The sequence below is a fragment of the Phalangium opilio genome, unplaced genomic scaffold (assembly GCF_054372755.1).
Source record: "Phalangium opilio isolate 3A_F unplaced genomic scaffold, DU_Popi_V2 ptg000060l_1, whole genome shotgun sequence".
In the NCBI taxonomy this organism is placed as follows: domain Eukaryota; kingdom Metazoa; phylum Arthropoda; class Arachnida; order Opiliones; family Phalangiidae; genus Phalangium; species Phalangium opilio.
The window spans coordinates 355,380-378,139 of record NW_028324177.1 but is presented as its reverse complement, the minus strand read 5'-3'; the positions used below and the strand labels follow the sequence as shown (position 1 = coordinate 378,139).

At 37.8% G+C, this 22,760-nt stretch overlaps 1 pseudogene; it reads right to left on the bottom strand.

The window, feature by feature from the left end:
- Positions 1-10,462: 10,462 nt before the first annotated feature.
- On the bottom strand, positions 10,463-13,909 carry LOC149665787 (uncharacterized; annotated as a pseudogene).
- Between the last annotated feature and the right edge of the window lie 8,851 nt (positions 13,910-22,760).

Below are 22,760 nucleotides of genomic sequence, written 5' to 3'. Positions count from 1 at the left end.
TTTTCTACATAGTTTTCAAAATGACTGAAAAAAACGGCGGTGAAATATCATGCTGAATGTTCAGCACAGAAGTTGGCACAATATATTTCAAGTTTATTTTTTAAACAAAGCATCATTTATCCAAACCAGTTATCAGTGATAGGCGCGTTTGGTTATTTAAACGGGATTCCACCTCAAATAATTTGCGATGCCCTGGAGTACAATAAAGTTGCTCATATTTATGACAACCCCAATAAAATAATGGTTTTATTGTATCAGCTGTGGGACAACAGCTCTGATGTTAAAATGTCTATCGGGAGCTACTCCTTGAAAAATAGTAATATCTGTTTTTTAAATGATAAGAGGTAAATTGTTTCTAACTAATGTGTTAAGACACTCAATTTAAATATTTACTATTTTTTTAATTAAAATTCCTTCGAATGATTTGGAAAAAAATGGTCGTTTACTAGGCATTTACGAGACAGATTTACCTAAATCATCTGAAATGTAATGTTTTCAATTTCACTTTATGTCTATAGATCCGTCGCCTACTTAAGTTACTAGCTTTGACACTTTATTTCTTATATGGGATTCCCTTGACCAAATAAAATCATTGGGCAAGTTTATTGCTGTTCACTTAAAGGGACGACGGATGTATTCGCTACCACAAAATGGCTTCATTGCTATATAGTTAATTTTTCATTTTACATGAACCATATTGAACAGAAATCAAAGCTTGCCGGCACCTGTAATAGTTTTGGATTCCGATGAAATTGACGAGGCAGATGAACTCGAGTTAAGCTCTTTCATCAAAAAGTAAGTAATTTTGGTGGCGATAGATGTTTGTTTGAATATTATATACTGTCAAACCGTTTATAAAGTACAATGTTTGGAATAGTTATTTGTAGATACGCCTTAAACAGCGTTAAAGTTTAAAAATTAATATTCTATTCCTGTCTTAATTTTCAAGTAACGAAGAAATGTTTGATGTGGCTGCTGGTGGCGCTGAGTCGTCACCTGAAAAAACTGAGGAAACTTCAGTTCACCAACCAAACACTCCTTGTAAAGGAGCGGAAAAGGCTGGTGGAATCAGCACGCCAAATAAAACTTCGGTAAACGAAGATGTTTTTTCCAGCAGAAATTAACGTTAAAATTATTTCAATTAACTGTTTGACCTGTTAGACTATAGAATGATATGAACTTGTCGTTTTTTATTAAGTCTGATGCATACAGTTCTGTACGAAGTGTTTCAACTCGATTATTTACTATATTATTAGCACATTGGAAACCACACGGAGTAAAGCAAAATAATTTTTGCCCAAGTAGTAATATTATTATAATAACAAGTTTATATTATTTTAAAAAGGATTCAAGCTTGTAGGGTTGATTTTTTTTGTTTTTTTAAGAAAATTATTTTCCAAAGTCAAATGATGGGTTTAGTGCTAATTGAATATATCTTCGGGTCTACTGATCCCAATGTCCTTAAATTTGAATGAGGGGTGTGTAACAGTCTGGTCTATTACATAAAAAAGAATAAATTTCTTAAAGTGGATAAAGTTTTTTAAATAAACTTTAATTTCCAATGTCCAATATTTTAAATTCAGTACTTACAACCGTTTTCCAAGGTAAAAGAAACCGAACCCCATCTTCCTCGTCCAAAAACATGGCTTTTAGAGAGATAAAGATTAAAAAGCCTAGACCTCTTGAACCAATTTTCTAAGACTTGTAAACGTCGAGAAGGCCAGATGTCTCGAAAGCCTTCTTGGTGATGCCCTCACAACATTGCAAGCCATTCTGTCCATAGTCAAACTATTTCATCAACTCCGGAGCAGTTGAATTACTCAGAAAATGAAGTCTTTTATTAAGAACGTTTAACACTAGCGAAAGAGGTATCGGTATTTGCTAATGATACTGATGAAACGGTAATGCATTCAAATGTAAAGTCTATCACACAAGAAGGTTCTAAATGTCCCCGAATAAGCAGATAACGGCTTTGAGGAAGCTTTTTAATTCTTGGCCGTCCTTGATAACTAAGTATAATTTTAAACTATATCCCCACTTAATATTTGTGTTTTTACCAACAGTAACTGATATTATGATACTTTTCTCCAACGTTCTTCAGTTAGTTAGGCTTTTGGAACTATAGTTTTGTTTAATTATAAGATATCTAGTGTCATGTATAAAGAATATGTTTATTGTCGGAAAGGGGTGAGAGTACTAAACTTTTCATTTTGACGAAGCTAATTAATTTTGAACATTTTTAACCATTTTTAGATATAATAGATTGTAACACACCTTTCATTAAAACATCAGGTCAAACTAATCAATGGGACAAAAGATCTGACCAAAAGCTCTACCTCCTCCCATTGAACATAATGTTAATATTTATTTCCTTCGAACTTTCCGCCGGTAGGCAAATCCAAAATTCGAACTTTTTTGCCTATTGAACTAGTTCTATAGCGCGATCAGTTTCAGTAGTCGAGCGCGTGATGAAGTGGGCTATGTGAAGACAAAATTTAATTATCTTATTCCATTAACGTCACATCCGGTTAGTTACAAGGATCGCGTGAATGTAAATAACGATATTCTCGAGCGTCAGTATTAAATCCAAAGGCACTAAAACTCATCCAAGCTATAGACAATAAGAGGAAACATGATTTGATGGGTTTCCCATTTCCATTGCCAAAAACTTTCACTTTGGCGTCGATTTAGGCCTATTGCCTCTATTCGGACTTAAGATACTCTAGTATAGATGGGAGTGGAAATATTTTTGACCTAATATCTCACCTATTGTCCCTACTTGGACTACGAGTTCTTTTCGTTTTATGATTTAATATTCACGACATACCCGCCTAAAATGAGTACAAAGCCGTAAACAGATGACAGGATAGAAGCCAAATGAATACATATTTGTGTACAAGTGGAATAAGCGATATCCAGTAGACAATTGAGTCCTGGATCTGAGTTGGAGGCACCATAGAAAATAATGCGTTCATCATTTTCTTTCCCAATGACGCTACTCGGTCCATCTATACTCTAATCTATACAACAATGAATCTATTACTAAAAAAATGTTCTTGTAAGTTCTAAGTTTTTTAACACCATACCCATTAAAGCGTATAAAGCAGAAAGCGACGGATATTTGGTATCAATCTGGAAATATCTTATTAGGAGAAAACATTTAAAAATGGTTAAATTGTTTATGAACTTCATTGAAGGAACGCGTGGCCGTCGAGGAGGAAGGCGAGGTGGTGGAAATCGTAGGCCTGGCACACGACTGTGCTACGCTTGTAGGCAGTTTGGCCATCAGCCTGCCAACTGTCCGCTGTTCATAGGTAACGTATATTGTTTTTATAGAGTTTTATTAGCGATAGGTTAGCGTAATATGGGGAAACTAATATTATTTTTATTCATTAATATATGTTCATTAGCTTTACAACAGCGAGCTCCTACCCAGCCAGCGTCCACACAGCCATCGTCCACACTGCCTGGTTTTCATACGGAAATTCTAAGGAAAAATAATTACTGGTAATTGATTATGTTTTTGGGCTATTTGAATAGGTTAATTGTGAATAATTATGTTAAAATTTAAAATTCCTTTATCAATGATAATTATTTTGCTTTATTTCTTTTTTATATATAGATGAAACCAAATAAAACGTATTAATTCCGAACACGCTTTTTTAATCCATTACTTTGCAACTTTTGCGATGAAAAAAGGGGTCAGGGTAGACAACACTCAGTAAATCGAGACATACAAGGGGACGTAATCTAATTTTTCTAAGGCTCATAAGGCTAATAACATTATGTTCCCTTTACACCGATGATGGCAGAGAAACTACTAAAGGAATAGCAACTAGGGGCTCTTGTTATTACAGGCAACAGTTCTATTTCTGCTTCCGGTTATGACGTCTTTATTTTGACGTTAGAAAGCAGGCGGCGCTTAATTTTAAATTCAAACCCTGGCTTCTGCTTATGCTGCCAGAGCATCTCTGGAGTAAAGGCTGAAGAGCTCGAATTTTAGTAAATAGATGAAAATATAAGTTTATCATAATAATAATTCAAATTTTTGAGATGATAAATGTGACACCAAATATATTTTACAATCAACTCTTGATGAATTGAAGATAAGGCTTCCCCAAGAATATACAGATCCTGATATTAAAACTATTGTTGAAACTAATCCAGTTATGCAACAATCAGCTAAGTTTAAGCAAGCTGCACTCTATATTACACCATTCAATTACAATAAAATCATACACCACATGGGAAGAATACTTGCAAAAAGTAAATTATTTATGTCGTAAAGAACGAAAAAATGCAAGTATTTTAGAATGGAACCTAACTAGTAGGGGTGTGCAAATACGACTTTTTGGGTATCGAACCGGTTATCGAATACTAAAAAATTTTCCTTATCAAATACCGAATCGAATAGTTTATTCCAAATCGAATACCGAATAGTTAGGCCTTGGTAAATATTTTACTAACCGATTAATCGCGAATAGTTAAGACAAGTATTCGCGAATAGTTAACCCTAATACTCGCGAATACAAAGCAATGAGAAAAACATTTAGAAGCTCCTAAATTTCAAAATACCTCTCCTCATTGGTGACCAAGTATTTTTTAAACTTTTCCTAGGCAGTTGATGGTAGTTTTTGATGGAGAACAAATAAAATCGGGATGATATTTTTTAAAATAAGGTGGGTCTCTCTAGTGCCAAGGACCTAAATTTATGGTAGTCGAACTTTAATCGAATAGTCAGTTCGGTATTCGATATTCCATAAAGAAGGGTTTTTAAATTTCTGGCCGCCATTTTAAAAGATGGCAACATATCGAGCCCAAAAGTCCATTCAGCCCGTCTAGAGGTTAAAGGAAAGCAGTGTGCAAAATATTTGCGAAATCGGTTGAAACGCGCGGACGTTTTTGCATAGAAAAGATTTTAAACATTTCTGGGCGCCATTTTTTAAGGTGACGGCGGATTGGGGGAAATCTCTCTTAGTACGCGCGTACTACTAGGGCAAGCGGTTTGGGCTGGGCGTTGATTATCAGTCAGTCTGTCAGTCAATCAGTCAGTCAGTCAGTCAATCAGTCAGTCAGTCAGGACTTTGATTTATATAGATATAGATGGTCCTAGTACAAAAAAACCCTCACATCATTTACTATGAAATAAAAACCCGCCAATGTCATTATTATGAAATTAAAAATACCGCATTAATTTCATATTTATGAATTTTTAAGAAAATACCCCACTTATATTTGTAGAACTTACAAAAAAAACCGGTATAGATCGTTTTCACACATGGAGGATTCATACCATTTACACCTGGAGGCCGGACTATCTGGCGGACTAAAACCCGTCTGCTTTTGTCCTCCAGATATTTAGGCTTCCTGGTGAAAATGGTATGAATTCTCCATAACTAATAGAAAATACATTTACATTGGGATCGTATCCAGGCGTTTTCTCTGTGACACATCAAACACTAACGTAATGAACAAACTCAACCTTCAATCGCAACCATTTTACTGGGTGCTGAGAAATCTTAAAACACTATGACACTTGGTATTAGGTTAATAGCTTTACATTACCGCCGTACGCGTACTTCTACCCATTTATACCCTTCTGCTATCTAAAGTTACAGTAGTGTTTCTCAAATTCAAGGCTATTGAAATTGTCTATGACTTCGAAACAAGTTGGGTAATGGCAATAACCCTTACTCCACATTTTGGGAAATTTTCTCGTTTTTGGGGCAAATGTTTGGGGGGCCATATCTCTGAAACTAAATGTTGTAGACCCCATGTTCTTTGATACGTTTCAGTCAGTTTGGTCCAATAAACACGCTCCTTAATTTGTGATGGACCTTTCAAAAACACCCTGTATATTCAGTGATCGTTTCGCCTGGTTTTCTATCACGCTTGTAAAACTCTCGACTATTTCCTTCGGGACTGGTTCAAATTGGGCGGAGAGAATGGTCATCAACTGGTCGTACGTTTTCGTTTGTGGCTTGGCTGGTGCTACTATGGTCCGTAGTAGAGTGTATGTGGCGGTGCCGATGACCGTCAGGAGGATTGCCCTTTTCTGTTTTTGGACGTCTTGATTATGCGTGGCGTTGGCTTCACTGGTGGGTTTTTCTTTGATTCCATTTGCGAGGAACACTGGTTCTAGACGTTCCGAATATATCACCCATTTGTCGTTGCTTGGATTGAAAGGCGGAAATTGTCCTATGGCAGTTTGTACTTTCGTCATTTTCGCTGATGTTGTTTACGATCTTGCGATGTTTGTACGCGGTGTGCGCACGGGATAACTTGATTATGGTTGCGGGGCCGCGGTTCGTGACAGTGGCGCGATGTTGGTACGCGTCGTGGTGTTATGCCTATTACTTTATTGGACTACTGCTACTGAGCTCAACTTTTGCGCGATAGTCCGTATCCTATGTCCGTCGCCATTTGTTGGGTGTGTAGATATCGTAATACGCAATCTAATTACAATAGTAATTATTTCTCTAGTTCATTTCTTACAACTACACGTTCCGAGCCGCCCTACATAATGGCTTATTCGATTCCCGTTATCTTAATTGTAAACTAGGAAGCAAAGCCCCCTTTGGTCATTAATCCCCAAGATAAAACATTAAAATATATATATATATATGTCTACTGTATAAAAAACAAAAACATTAAGACGCTAAAACATACAAATGAAGCCAGAAGCGACGCCGTATGCAGTTGCTATCCCAAGACGTTGCCTCGGAGAGTCGACCAATCGCCATGAATCATTGAACCTTTCCAATTTGCCGTAGCGTCCATGGCATACCATCTCAATGGATATGTTGCACCATACCGGAAAGCACTATTTGGTAATCATTGATCAGTATTCCAAATTTATTGAACAGCCCCGATAAAATACCAAACTAACAAAACCGTCATCAACATAACTAAAGAAGTTTTCGCACGGCATGGCATCCCGGATATTGTTCGAAGTGACAACGGTGCCAATTTGTCAGCCACCAGGACGAGGGAATTTGCTGAATATGCAAAGGTATTTGGATTCAAATCGATCACAAGCAGGCCCAAAGCAATGGATTTGCAGAAGCAGCGGTGAAGATCGTGAGAAATCTTCTCAAGAAATCACAAGATCTATCACAAGGACTTCTAGCGTACAGATCCATTCCAATGACAAATGGATTCAGTCCTGCACAACTACTAATGAACAGACGGTTAAGAACCGGGCTCCCAATGACGTCCATATCTTTGAGACCACAGATCCCTCTGCAAGCAGTTGTACGAGAGAAGGCACAATCCCACCAACAAGGCCAAAAAATAAAATTTTTAACGTCGCCATGGAGTGAAAGAACTGCCCGAATTACAACCTGGAGACAGGGTATGGATAATTGTTGTGTATGCTTGATTTTCTCAGATTGAATATGGTCAGGAAGAAAACTTAACAGTGTTTATTTACAGTGGTTACAAAAGTCGACGTATGATCCCTATCTGGTAAAAACCCTTCTTATTTATAGATACAGAATTTGTTATCTTATCGTTTTAAAGATTAAAGTAGTTAAAAGTTCCAAAAACATTAAAGTGTGTTAGCCACGACACTCATTTTTGAGAGTGAGCGAGTGTTTCCTTTCTCACCAACGAGGAGGCCACACTATGAGAGAAAAATCCCAATTAATTATGATATTACAAAGAAACGTTCGTGGTTTTTGGTGTAATGCCAAACTTTAATGGGAAAAAACTACCCCCTTAGGAAGGAATTAGTTTTTATATGACATTTTAAATTAGGTTCCTGGCTCAACGTCGAGCTGAACGTATTTATGTTTCTAATTTTTCTTTGCCTTATTGCATACGGTGCTACAAAAATAGGGTTGGGAATTTTTCTCAAACTATAATTTGTTATTTTTTTTCCACGTTTGGTGATACCAAACATGGCACATTCAACATAAAACCATACCCTGAAGCCATGTCATGAACCATTTTTACAATAGGTTTGTTATCCTTCACTTTTAAAGGGCGATCAAAAATACATTCTGGAAAATCACGAAAGTTCCAGTTTTTACACAGGCGGTTATATATTTTCTTAATTCACTCTTTTTAAACCTAATGCAGCTAGGATTCAAACCCAAAGCTATTAACTAAGCCATTCCAAGCGATAGTGGTCCACAATTGTTACTGTCAGCCTGATTTTGAACATTAACAAACTCTACCTTTAACTTTTTACCACCATATTTTAAAATGTTACACACTTGATAGTATATTTCTGGCGCATAACAGTGCGGCAATGTAATATATATTCTAACTGTACCGGTTGGACAACCAACAGTTAAAACAATTACCCAGTGTTGTTTAGTTAAACAATGTAAAATTTGAATCATGTTCTTATCAGCTTTTTCAAAACTCAATTTAAAAGCGAAACTTAATGGCTGAAAGCCACTTATTCTGGGGAACCTTTTGGCTAATAGTTTTGAAAAGGACACTATAATATTGCTGCAATAGTACTCATCTTTGCTATCTAGCCTATGATGAATATCATAAAGAATGGACTTATTAGTTACATTAATTAAAGGAATAGGATCATTACATAGTTTCGGTTGTTTAGGTTTTATGCAGGTAACTGGTTCACTTTTATAAACTGTCTTTCTTTTCTCTTATTAGAGAATTGACACCACCCTTTAACAGATTTTTTCGGCCTACCCCTGCGCGCTTTAACTATAGGAACTTTCAATTTATCCCTAAGAATAGTTAACCCCATTTTTTTCGGAATTTACCCCAGATGATATATTAATTGGTTCATCACATTTGAAAGCAACAGGGAAACTTTCTGGAGGGACTCTCAATTTAGGTGAGCTCTGAGCAAGGGGAGTGGCTGCAGAAGTATTTTCACTTAAAGAGTGACAAGCAGCAAAATCAAAAAAACTGAGATTTTGTGCCTAAAAGGTAGAGCAGAAAAAATTATCCAAGAAAATATATACTTTTAGTACATTCAGAATACATTTTATAGTCGCAAAATTGCAAAAACCTAAATTGGCAAAATTTAAAGTCTGACAAATTTCTGGGGGGCTCTATTTTAAATAGAGCCCCCCCCCAGGCGCCAGTGATTAGAGACATTGGAGATTCTCGTTCCGATTTCCCGCGCTTACTGCCTTGAGCGCGTGACTATAGAGGGCGACAGGGCGTTGACGGGTCACGGGTGCGAATCGCGCTCTCGAGTTGGCGAAACATATGCTTTTCTACGCGCCAGAAATAGTTTTAAGCCACGCCCCTAAATTGAAAATTTGAATTTCGCCGGGAATTTTTTGTGTAAAAACGGTGTTTTGTAATTCTTATTGTGAAAAAACGACTGAATATCATTAAGTGAAATTTTGTATGAGCACGTTTTACATCATTCCTCACCCAAAAAAATAGGTTTCAATTAAATTTAATTTTCTGCACCTCCCTCTTTAAGGTATTTACACAGTCAAAGGACAATGGGGCAATTGCAGTGGTTTCTGTTACAAGCGACGATAAAGCGCCACTTTCAAAAACTATCCTATCACAGATACCTTTTGCATGTGAAAAATCCTATACACTTAAGCTACTAGCAGGAGTCTTTAAATAAGATGGTTTCATATTGCTCAAAATTATACTAGAATTCACCTAAATTGGGCTTGGTGGCTTGACTAAGTCAGATTTCTGCGGTGAACAAAGACTGTCAGAAGAATAACCATGGCATACTAAGGGATTGGGTTTCTTAACTGAAATATCAGCGGCCAACCCCGTAACATTGTTATTAACTACAGCTTGCCCTTGATTAAGTTCTAAATTTGAAGGCTCACTACTAACTCCAATATTATCACCTCTCTCACCATCTGTAGGCTCCCCATCAACTCCAATATTATCACCTCTCTCACCAGCAACTCCAATATTATCACCTCTCTCACCATCAACTCCAATATTATCACCTCTCTCACCATCAACTCCAATATTATCACCTCTATCACCATCTATAAGCTCCCCACCAACTCCAATGTTATCCCCTCTATCATCTGTAACCTCCCCACAAAAATCACTTCTATCCTCCTTATCACTATATACAGGCTCCCCGCTAACCCCAATTATATTCTTCTGACAATAATTTTCAGACTCCTTAGTGTCCCATTGACTAGAAGTTGAGTCTTTACTAGATACATACTTATTTGATGCCAAAATATCATTTTCAGTTTTACCTACAGACAAAGAAACCCTTTCATTTAACTGCCAAGCCCTCTGTAACTCTAATAAAAATGCGAACTTCTCTTTAAACTCAAGTGTACCGCCACTCGAAGCCAAATCACACAACTGTTTCGCCAAGGGTAAAAGCTTATTAAACTTTTGTCCTTTGGTTAGAACTTTTCCCCCTTTACGTGATGTGGTAACGCAAATTGCAACAGGTTCGCATGTTCCAGCATGCTGAAAAATATTCATCTTATTCCACCTATCATTAACTAAATCTTCATTAAAAATATCAATATTAGCTTGACTTCTTGCAAAAAATATATGTGAACATGGCAATCCATAATTTATGTTGAACTTGCAAGAACACCTGTTTAAAGAGTCAGATAATGTTTAAACCTTAACCTCCCCCTTATTTTTCGGAACTTTTACCTCTGATTTTAACTTATCAAACTCGTATATATTACCCAAGTCTTCATATTTATGTGCCTGATCAAAAGGTACTTTAGTTGCGCCAACTGAACAAATTTCGTTTATTTTTAGGCGCAAATTGTCCATATGATTGGTATTAATGGTGGTTTTGATTTCTTTGTAGCGTTTAACTGCTAAGTCATCCTCAATTTGCTTTTCAAATTTAATAAGCTCCCCAATTGCTTCAGATAACTTCATCCGGGAATTAAGATAATGTTTAATTTTACTATTATGACTCTCTAAATAATTATTAGTATTATTTCCTAATATTTTTAACCCACTTCTAAACAACATAACCCATTTTTCCTTACAGCTATCCCAATTAGTCTCGAAATACCCAAAACATTCTGCACTAGCAATTAATCTGAAACTTTCCTTATGCTTCTCGTAGCTCTCATTATCAAAAGAATAAACCATTCCCATTGAAAACCCCATTAAATCCCCTTTACTATTTCTACTTTCAGCATACTGATTTACCCTGCGCTTAAAGCAATTCAAGACGTGATATGTACAAAGTAGAACTTCGGCAGAAGGAATATGCTTGTTTAATTAATTTCTATAAAATCTTTATCTACCATTACTAAATTTGTATTGCTAACGCAACTATTTACTTGAACAAATTTTGAATTGCATTTATCTATAGTAGCTGAATCTTCCCTTCTAACAAAAAAGTAGCAAACTGGTCTACCATTAAGATTTGCATCTTCGCAGAGAATAACATAAAGGGGGAAGCCCTCTATATTATAAAAGTTCCATCCATAAAAAGAACATCATGGTACTTTAAGCATAAATCCTCATAGTGGGGGTTTGAAATAATACGTATTCTAACTCATCATTTTCATCAACCTCAATACCAATAAGAGAATCCTTGGGTAACAGATGTTTAAGTTTGTCAATTTAAATCTCCCCTTGTGATATACCACCCTACTGTTCTGCCCTTAAATTTGCTCTTAGATTTTGTATATCTTTAGATGTAACAGGTTTTCCAAAATTATCAGACACAAACTCTTAAACTTGCAATGTTGGGACCTTTAACTTCCGAATGGTTTCTACTCTATTGTTCTCTTCTCCATTTAATCTTCTGTTATTGGGATATTTACTAAAAATGGAGGGCTGGACAGGATAGTTGTGTATTAACTTACAGCAAGTAACCTTATAATTCGTTACACATTTAGACACCCTAAAAGAGAATTGGCAACGACGGGCATTGTGCTGTTGGTTTTCCCTAATTCCCTTACTTCTACAGCGAACATCACCATGATGTTTACAAGCATAATGAACAAATTTATACTTACCATCGTCGTCGAGTTTTGATGCCCGTTTACGAAATGGATGGCTGTTCTGCTTACACCACGATTCTATCGTCAATTCAACATCCTCCCAAGTGTCAAAAATGGCTGCATCAAAGATTGGCTCCATCTTTGTAACCTTTCCATCGTCCCCTCTGGCACAATCCTCAGAATCGGATGTTGCACCGCCACCAACTAGTATGGGACACTCCTGGTTCTGCATCTTCTTCCTGAAAGAACTCTTACACTTTGCCGTGTGATTAGTAACTGATTGCAAAGAACTATTACAATTTGCCATGCGATAAGCAGATTCCAAAGAACTCTTACACTTTGTCATATGACTAGCAGATTGCAAGGAACTCTTACACTTTGTCATATGATTAGCAGATTGCAAGGAACTCTTACACTTTGTCATGCAATTAGTAACTGATTGAAAAGAATCAATATTTAAAAGACCAAGGCAATCAAAACGGTTGAATGTAGAGACATTATACGACACTGAAGCTGGGGATTGGGAAAGCTGAGCGACTGCACCTGGGGATTGGGAAACCTTAGCGACTGCAGCTGGGGATTGGGAAACCTTAGCGACTGCAGCTGGGGATTGGGAAACTTTAGCGACTGCTAGCGACTGCAGCTGGGGATTGGGAAACCTTAGCGACTGCAGCTGGGGATTTGGAAACCTTAGCGACTGCAGCTGGGGATTGGGAAACCTTAGTGCCTGCAGCTGGGGACTGGGAAAGCTGAGCGCCTGCAGCTGGGGATTGAGAAACCTTAGCGACTGCAGCTGGGGATTGGGAAACCCTTAGCGACTGCAGCTGGGGATTGGGAAAGCTTAGCAACTACGGAAGCAGATTGGGAAAGCTTAGCAACTACGGAAGCAGATTGGGAAAGCTTAGCAACTACGGAAGCAGATTGCAAAATAATACAAGCAGGGCGAGAAGGAGGTAATGGAGGAAATTCCAGTAAAGAGGCATGCCATACTGAAACGGAAGAAAGGGCAAGAGGAGCAGAAACGGAAGGCATAGTGATTGCACTAACAAAGTTTCTACTACCTAAACACAACGTCAACGCTACTAAACTCCTAAACACAACGTCAACGCTACTACTAAACTCCTAAACACAACGTCAACGCTACTAAACTCCTAAACGCAACGTCAACGCTACTACTAAACTCCTAAACACAACGTCAACGCTACTACTAAACTCCTAAACACAACGTCAACGCTACTACTAAACTCCTAAACACAACGTCAACGCTACTACTAAACTCCTAAACACAACGTCAACGCTACTACTAAACTCCTAAACACAACGTCAACGCTACTACTAAACTCCTAAACACAACGTCAACGCTACTACTAAACTCCTAAACTCCTAAACACAACGTCAACGCTGCTACTAAACTCCTAAACACAACGTCAACGCTACTACCAAACTCCTAAACACAACGTCAACGCTACTAAACTCCTACAAACACAGTACAGCAGTACCAAGAACACAGTACAAAAGTACCAAAACTCAGCCAAGAACAGTCAGAGATAATCTGTAAAGATAAATAATTCAAGTTTTAGAATCAAGTCAAAAGTCAAAACAGTTATAAGCTGTTCTCTTATCTTATTAAAGGGAATTTAATGGGTAAATATAACCTATGACCTTAAAGCCTAGCCGAGGCTTAACAAACACGTTGCATTTTTTTAACTGTTATACAAATAGGTATATAATTTTGCAAATAACATACAAATACATCAATTTGTAAATAACATGAGCTTATATTTCGTAAATTAAATCAATTTTAAGAATTTCAATGAACTAATTTACCCATTTAAAACCGAAACTCTGGAGAGCGATAAAAATGTTCACTTACTTCGTTCACTGGCCAAAGAAGAGTAAACTAAAATGGCGTCGCGCCGACCACGTGCAATCGTGCATGGGATTGGGAACCACGCCCACTGTGTGGGAATAGGTGATTGGCTACTGCCACACATTGTGTGGCAGCAGTGCAGAGGCTATTCCCACACAATGTGTGGCAGCAGTGCAGAGGCTATTCCCACACACTGTGTGTGGCAATGGTCACTCCCATAAAATTTTAGGCTTTACTACCTGTATTACACAGGCAGAGGCAGAGCGGAGCCTCTGCCAGTCAAGGCCGGCGCCCGCGGGATGGGGAAATATAACAAGCTATACCTTTTATTTTCATTTAGTTTTCAAAAGAACCAACGCAAGCAAACCTTATCTCACTTTAGATAAGCCCAGCTTTCACAATGATTTCATTTTTGGCAAAAAGCTAAAGAAAATGAAAGACATATTGTAGTGTGATCCCATGTTAAATTGCCCAAAAACTAAAATAAAGGTAGAGGCAGGGTAGTGTCATCGCATGTTAACTACCTATAAGGCGTAATACAGGCAGAGGCAGAGCGGAGCCTCAGCCAGTGACTCAAAGCCGGCACCCGCGGGATGGGGAAATATAACAACCTATACCTTTCTTTCCATTTAGCTTTAAAAAAAATTTGATTATTAATGGTTATTTTAAGAATTAAATTCGCCACTTCCATTTTAATGAAGTCTAGTGGAGGATACGACCCCAAAGATACAAGTTCAGAAGTATCCGACCCCGAAGATACAAATTCAGAAGTATCCGACCCCAAAGATAGAAGTTCAGAAGTATCCGACCCGAAAGATACAAGTTCAGAAGTATCCGATCCGAAAGATACAAGTTCAGAAGTATCCGACCCGAAAGATACAAGTTCAGAAGTATCCGACCCGAAAGATACAAGTTCAGAAGTATCCGACCCGAAAGATACAAGTTCAGAAGTATCCGACCCGAAAGATACAAGTTCAGAAGTATCCGACCCGAAAGATACAAGTTCAGAAGTATCCGACCCGAAAGATACAAGTTCAGAAGTATCCGACCCCAAAGATACAAGTTCAGAAGTATCCGACCCGAAAGATACAATTTAAGAAGTATCCGACCCGAAAGATACAAGAATACTCGTTAATCTCCAAATGGCAAATTCGATTCGTCGAAATGAATGCTCGCCACTTATCATCCATACTACACTTCTTGGTTTTGGTTTATTTTCACAAACAACAAACGCCACTTTCAAGGTCACCAGGTTCTCAATCCTACATTCTACGAAAAAGGCGTTCATTTGCTGTAGTTCGCAATCAGTACGAGAACTTTAGAAAATAATACATTTTGTGTTGGAGAGTGGGTGCCAAATAGCTTCTCAATATATGAAGTAGAAACAGTAAGCAACGCGACAAGAATGAACCTTTGGCTCATATGGGAGTCTAGCGTCACTCGCGTGTAATAAGAACTTCTAGCAAAATGATATAAAGAATGGGTAGATTTTACTTATTGGACTAATATTTTTGTAGCACTCTAGGAGCGAAGGCACTCGGCGTTGCCCGTCAGCCCCTAGGGATGCATTTTTTATTACTTTTCACGCGGACATTATTCCATAAATAAGGGTTCTTAAGTTTCTGGCCGCCATTTAAAAAGATGGCGACAAATCGAACCCAAAAGACCATTCTGCAGGCCTATAAGTTAAAGGAAACCAGTGTACTTAACATTTGTGAAATCGGTTGAAGCGCGCGGACTTCGTTGCATAGAGAATATTTTTTACATTTCTGGGGGTCATTTATTAAAATGGCAGCGGATTGGAAAAATCTTTCTTAGTACGCGCTACAACTTTATGAGTAACGTTCCTGCAAATTTTCAGCCTTCTAGGGCAAGCGACTTGGTCTGGGCGTTGACTATCAGTCAGTCTGTCAGGCAGTCAGGACTTTGATTTATATAGATATAGACTAGGACTCGCGGTGTAGAATGCTAGTTCACCCCCACAATACGACTCCAATTTTACTTCTCTCTGATCCAACCCTCCAAAATGCTCCATTTCAACCTAGCTTACATTTTATCATTAAAATTTCTCGAGTTGACTTTATAGTTGTGTTGAATAGGCCACCCGTCCAGATGTCATTAAAGAACACGACAGAAGATGGAAGAAGTTCCCGCTGAAGAAGGGAGAAGGCTGGAATGCCGTCTTCAACAAGGGAAACGCGGTTTACATTGGGAGTATTAGTCATTTGGAATATTTTTGTAATCGTGATTACACCTCGAAAAAGCCTTTGCATTACGGAAGAAACACTTTTTTAACGTCCTTTAGTTCGTTTCAACTCTCAATCAACTCCTCAAATTTCATCAAAAACGTCATTAACATAAGGTAAAGTATTCCACCGCTTAGCAGATATTCCGAGTCTCTACTACTTGTTTCGGTTAGTGGTTTGTGAGATAGGGAGTGCGGGCAAGGTACCTAGAATGAGAGATTCAGTTTCAGGCGAAAGAGCACTATCTATAAAGGCTGTGTTTGTTTCGTTGAATACTTCTCCTGACCCTTCAATATATATGTAGTTACAGAAGTAGGATAAGGGACTAGAAGTATCGAGGTCTATTTTGATTATGATATGTGGTTGTGTATGTTTGTGGTTTGTGTGTGGAGGCTTGATCGACGAAATACTTTTTAGCTAGGTTCAGTAAGAACTTAATGTACCCCAACCGTGAGCCATCTCGAATATTACCTTGGCGAGTTAGAAAACACTAATACTGTACTACATTAGCACATACGAAACTAACACACCTCGCTAATACGTTAAATTTTTACGTGACTTTGGAAAGATTTTAATTGGGGTCGCGAATGTAAAATATATTACACAACTTACTGGATGTACGGGTCAAGGACAGCGGTTAGCAATTTCGCCCCTGCTCTAGTTAATAGGTAGGCATGCCCCTCAAACAATGCAGGTGCAAATATAGTCTGCTACCACGAACTTTCTCGTGACGTCACACCCTCCAATCTCTTACCTCTGTTTGGCGACCATATTGGAAGTCGTCAGCTCAGGCCATACAATTTAGACTACCAATGTTGACGTCACGTTCCCGTAGCTCCTCCCTTCTCAGTATTACTCTATGCAACCATGATCTCTAAAAAATGGTGAAGTTTCAGTCATTATTTTTGTAGGCTTACGAATTTTTGGGAGACTGGACATAAAATCCTAGCAAAAGACCTCATTAGCAAGAAAGCCTGTTCAAAATATTTGAATGAAAAACGAGTGATGGAATTTTCAAAGACTTCCTTACACGACGTCAGCGTCTTGTTTCTGGTATTCGCGGCTACGACAATGCTGGCCATTTTCGTCTCCTTCGCTGATTTCTTTCGCGTTTCGAGGAAAAGGGGCATTGAGCAAACTCTCAGAGGAGTTGAACTCGAGACGTATTGCCGCAGTATCCCCGAGGACATCGCTAAGGAATGCCATTCGTCCACTGTCAGAGATGTTTGTTATGTGGTCAGTCTAAAGGTTCCGTTACTGTTTTACGAAAAGCGACAGACGTCGAAAGCCGATCCGAAAGCGTTTGAGTTATATTAGAGAATTTGAGAAGCTTAATTTCCAACATGTATAACTGCCACGAAAGCTTTTCAATTCTACAGGGGCCTACTTATGACCTGACACCCGTTTATAATGCTAAAGCAAAAAAAAATAACTTTTTAGGGTTTGCGTCCCTTATAAAAAGAATTAAATATCGTATGCTATATATCTCTTTTCTGTTATTTATTTTGAGATTGAGAACGAAGGACATTTTTACTTGTCCATTCTAGACGTTCCACACGTTAAATTACATAATATAATAAAATGAGCTAAAGGTGCATTCGCAAAGGCGCTGAAAGCTGAAGCTGAAAGTCGAAACTGAAAGCTGAATGAAAATATCAGTTTCAGCGGACTCTTTCGCAAAGAGGCAAAAACTGGTTTTTTAAAGCTGAAGCGTAAAGCAGACGCTGAAAGCAGGCTGATTTTAAGTTTCAGCCAAGATCAAACCGAGGTTGATCTTTCAGCTTCAGCGCCGTACCACGTGATGCCAAGAGCCAATAAAAAAGGGGGGCGCTGGGGTCACGGTTTTGAAATTTTTTACGCGGGTATTTTAAAACGGTGAATATCGTGTCTCGTTATCTTGAAAATGTTTTCTGTGAAAGAATTAATTAAACAAGAAAACGATGAAAAAAAGGGAAAAATATTTGAGAGAAGAAAATAGCAAATAGGATAGAAATGAGATAAAATAACAATATTGTGGAAATAAACAATCTAACTAGAATAATTTGGAAAAGTAGCAATATTTTCGGGTTAAAACATATCCAATTAGTAATATTTTGGAAAAGGGGGAAATTTACTCAGTTGATAAACCTTGATAATAACCAAAACATGCGCACATTTAGCCACTCGTATATTTTTCCCCATTAACAGCCAAGGCTTAACATTTGATAATCTCCTTCAGTTTTTCGGTTTTTCCAGATGGGATGAACCCACCAACGGGGCTTTTTCCTCAAAAGGTTTTGGGTTCTTCTTTTTCGTTTCAAAAGTAATAATTTATTTTTTAATAATAATAACAGCAACAAGTTCCGATTCACCGACACCATTTTATTTCTATATGTTTTTGTGATGAATCCCTAGCGGCTGTTAATAAAAACTGCTGCTTTGCGAAAGTTACAGCGCGAAGCTTAAACTGGTTTTTGAAGATGAAACTTTTTTTTTGGAAAAAAAAAGCGCTCAGTTTTTTTCAACTTCAGCTTCAGCTTTACGCTTTTTGAGCGGTCTCAGCGCCTTTGCGAATGCATCTTAACGTATTCGAATATTTCAGTAAACTAATATTGGACAAATTTAAAAGTAAGAAATTTTTATTTCGAACTATTTAGGTAGCATTGTTTAATTTCCACTGCTTAATGCTCCGAATTTCTGTAACTTTTGTTTATTGGATAAGATAATCTGAAGGGCAATGGGATTTACTCATATATATAACATAGTATTATTTTTTACGACAAATAAATTAAACGAATCCAAGGTGTGGTAGAATCGTGTACTTGTATTCGTTATATTATTGGTTTAGTTTCAAATGAAGAAAGTAATTGCAATCAGGGAAACTTAATCTTGAGTGATTAAAGTTCAACTGTGGAAACATATAAAAAATTTATTTTGCCAATCGTACATTTTTTAACCAATAAAGCTATGTATTGTTGAAAACCAAAGAGGCAGAGATTTTAAAATAGACATTAACTGTTAAATAAAAAACAGGTAGGCATATTTTTTTCATTGAGTTTTTTTTTGTATCATTCACAATCAGCGGTGTTTTCCGCGCTTGTAATACGCATGTTAAGCGAGGAACACACATGCGTAAAAATTTCACGGAATCGAACTATTTTCTATTCCGTTTACGTTTACGTTTCTGGATCTGAATCGCACTTGAACACGTAAACGCAATCGAAAAACTTAATTTGCGGTGTTGATATTCGAAAACAGTGACATCTATCATAAGTCTCTTTCGGTTAAAAAGAATTATATGCTCATAGAGGAGACCGAGGCTTAGGGTTGAAATCAGTGCTACGAACCTAATAAACTGTACCGCGCCCTAATGGTTTGCCAAATAGTTTGTTCGAAAATCGTCACATTAAAATTAAAAAAAAACTTGTCAAAAAGATATGGAAAGCTTCTAACCTTCCCTAAAATTGCCCCAAATCAGTGCTCTTCTACGATCTGCTTTTTTTCTCTGCCATTTTTGCCCAAAACCTCGTACGGATACGAGCATCTGATTGGCTGGAGCTTAGCGTAAAATGTTTTACGACGGAAAAAGTTGAGACAATTTCAACTCTCTTTTCTAGTACGTTTACGTCGAAGGTTTTTGTACGTTTACGTTTCAGTTTACGTTTATGTTGAACTTTTACGCATGTATGTTCCTCGCTTTAGTCATTAAACATTCGGATGTCTGAACTCTTATCGTGATAAATCAATTGCATAGTATTTCTGCTTAACGAAGGGTTAGATTTTCGTTGTTAAATATCTAATAAAGTCATGACTGAGGGTGTTTCAAGTCAATCTAAATGCCCACAAACTAGGAGCGACGTTTGGACGCATTTTAAAGTGTCTTTTAAAACATCTGAGGAAGGTACCTCTAAGTATGAAGTGGCTCAATGTCGTTACTGCGAAAAGTAAGTATAGCTCATTTAATCGTGTTTTTTTAATTGGTTTAAATAATTGTATTTGATGCAACTAATTAAGCACGTCATATACCCAACGACCAAAATCCAACATTAGTACGGGGAATTAACGATACCATATAGAAAAAAAGCATCCGCAATATCTACTTAACGAATCACTAGCAAAGGTAAGTTGTAATTTAGTAATATAGTGTACAAACACAGGCATTCTATGGCATGACATATTTAAAGCCTGATTTAAACCGTTATTTATTGTACCTTGGCGAAACATTTGACTCATTCTGGGTTGTCGTGAACTATAAATCGATCGCGCGGAATACCGTAGTCTTATTGTAAAACTTCACAACCAGGTTGTTACTAGTATTCTTTCAATGCTAAAAGACTGTATTCACGCTAGGCTACTACACAATGTTCAGTGCGCTCAACTCTCTAGGCGATGCAAGGCGGCTAAACCAGTGTACATCCAATCAACATCTCGCTGATTTTATGAACGCTGGCTACGATGGGTTCCAAGGCGTAAAGCTAGGTTCCCACTTGACCGAAAATAACGACCAAAAAATTTAGCGCTGCGTCAAAAAAATGACTTTTACGCAGGCCTTCGACGGCAAGATTTTTGCTCGGTTCACACATACGACCGAATTCCGACAGAAATGGAAGGTGACGTGGCACGAGTTGGAATTGGGACTCGAAGCCACAAGAACTTAAGCCTTGGACTTCGAGTTTTTCATGATATTATTTTAATTAGGGAGATTATTTTTACCAAAATACAGGTCAGAGAGATTCAAACTAAAACGTTCATAACGTGCAAACACGATAATTGGCGACTCGCAATAAAATCTGGTTATAGAGTTCAAACTTAAAAGTTCATAACATGCAAATTTGGCTATGGTGATTGGCGAGTCAAAAAAACCTCCCCTATTATGACGTCAATAAAAGCTTCATCCCGAAACGAATTTTGATTGATTATCAAAATAATTTTACGTCGGCCTCTGCGTAAAAAATAGAACACCGATTCTGTCCGACCGAATCTGTTTCGGTTGCGTTCTGCGGTAGATGTTATACCGCAGAGGTACTTACGCAGTGTTTCCGTCTTGTTTTCGGTCAAGTGGGAACTAAGCTTAAAAGTTGAGCGCACTGAGAAATGTTTCGTCTCTCCTCCCAACGTTCTCGACAAATAGTTACACCAGGGATAGATTTTTTTTTTAAGACGGAATGCACAACGTTTGGCCATTACTTCAGTCCAACTCATAGCCGACTATATATCCCTTCCTTCAACACGTAACCAAAAAATTAAATTATCTTTTTGGCTCACTAAAACTACGTATTGGTGACGTTGCTGACAAGGAGGGCCAAAAATACGTAATTCCTGTTTACCTCTGTCGCTATGACTACGACCCCTCAATTTTTTTTTCTGGTTGTACAGAAAAGCGTCTTCACAGGGGTTCAAAATGGAGCCGTCTAAAAGCGAGGGTCCAGAAATTATTCGACAATTGTTTTTAATAGCAATTAAGAAGGTAGTTAGTGAATTTGGTGCCGGTGTTTTGGATTTGGAGTAAGGGTGAAAAGTGTTCGCTAATTCTTTCTTAAGCCAATCATGTCTGCTATCCTCATGATTTTGTTAACAAATTTAATGAAGTTAACCAAGGCTTAGTGAATGGCCAAGAGTTTTGTGAGCTTAGTGTTTGGTTAAAACCTGTTCGTGTTGTAATATCTACGACGACTTTTCGATTTCATTACTGAATTTTAACTCACTTTTAATTTTCTTGGGTCTTTCCCGATTTTTTGTCAGTTGCAAGCCCTATGTCTTGTGCAACTTCCATTTTTAAACAATGTTCTTTCAAAAATTATAATCTGAGCCCGTTCCAACTTGGCAGACGAAGGGGCAGACGACGTTTATTTGACCCGGATATACATACAACGCCATAACGAAAATAAGACCCGCCTCTTGTTTCAATCCCTCCGTCACGGGTAGGGGGGTCAGTAGTGAACCACCTAAAATATGGAGTGGAAATTAGGTCATTTAATTAGGTCGCCAGCCTTCTAGCGCGCTAGACTCGCGCGTGTATACTCGCGTGAGTCTAGAATGGGGGAACACCGGTTTTTTATCCGGGGGGGTTTCTCTGAGTTCGTTTATTGGTCGAGAGTGGGGGTCGCCAATTGATTAGGTCTTTGTTAATTGGTTAAAGGCGTGAACTTCTTTAGTCGAGGGAGATCTTACAAAATGCGTTATATAGTGACGTATCAACGATTCAAAGGGCGTGAGGATTTCCAATATATGGTCGCGTATCTTTTAGATCAATGCGCTATGTATACAATATGTTTCGAACACCGAGTATCTGAAAGTGGGAAAATCGCTCGTGTTACGAAGAAATGCCCGATGTTTAAAGATAGAGAGCCTCAAGTAAAAGATATCGAGTACCAGAATCAGGTGGAAATTTTGAAACGATTCATATTACCTAGAAGTACCATTATTTTGGAGGATTTAGATGACGGACTTTTATTTACCCGATTGGGTCACGGTATAAATCAAACAAGAGTTAAAGCCCCGGAAACGGATTCACCGGCGCCATTGTGTTTAGAAGAAAAAGCCGAATTTTACGGAAATGACTTTATAAAATACATACAGGAACAAATGAGTAAATTCGGTACTCCCGATAGTTTTTATCATGAACATTTACACGTTTTATTTCCAAGTATATGTTAATGTAATCTTCTCTAAAACGTAGGAAGCGATTAAGGTTGCTCTCGGTGTAGTGGTTAGCGCGTTTGTTCGCCAATCAATAGGTCGCGAGATCGA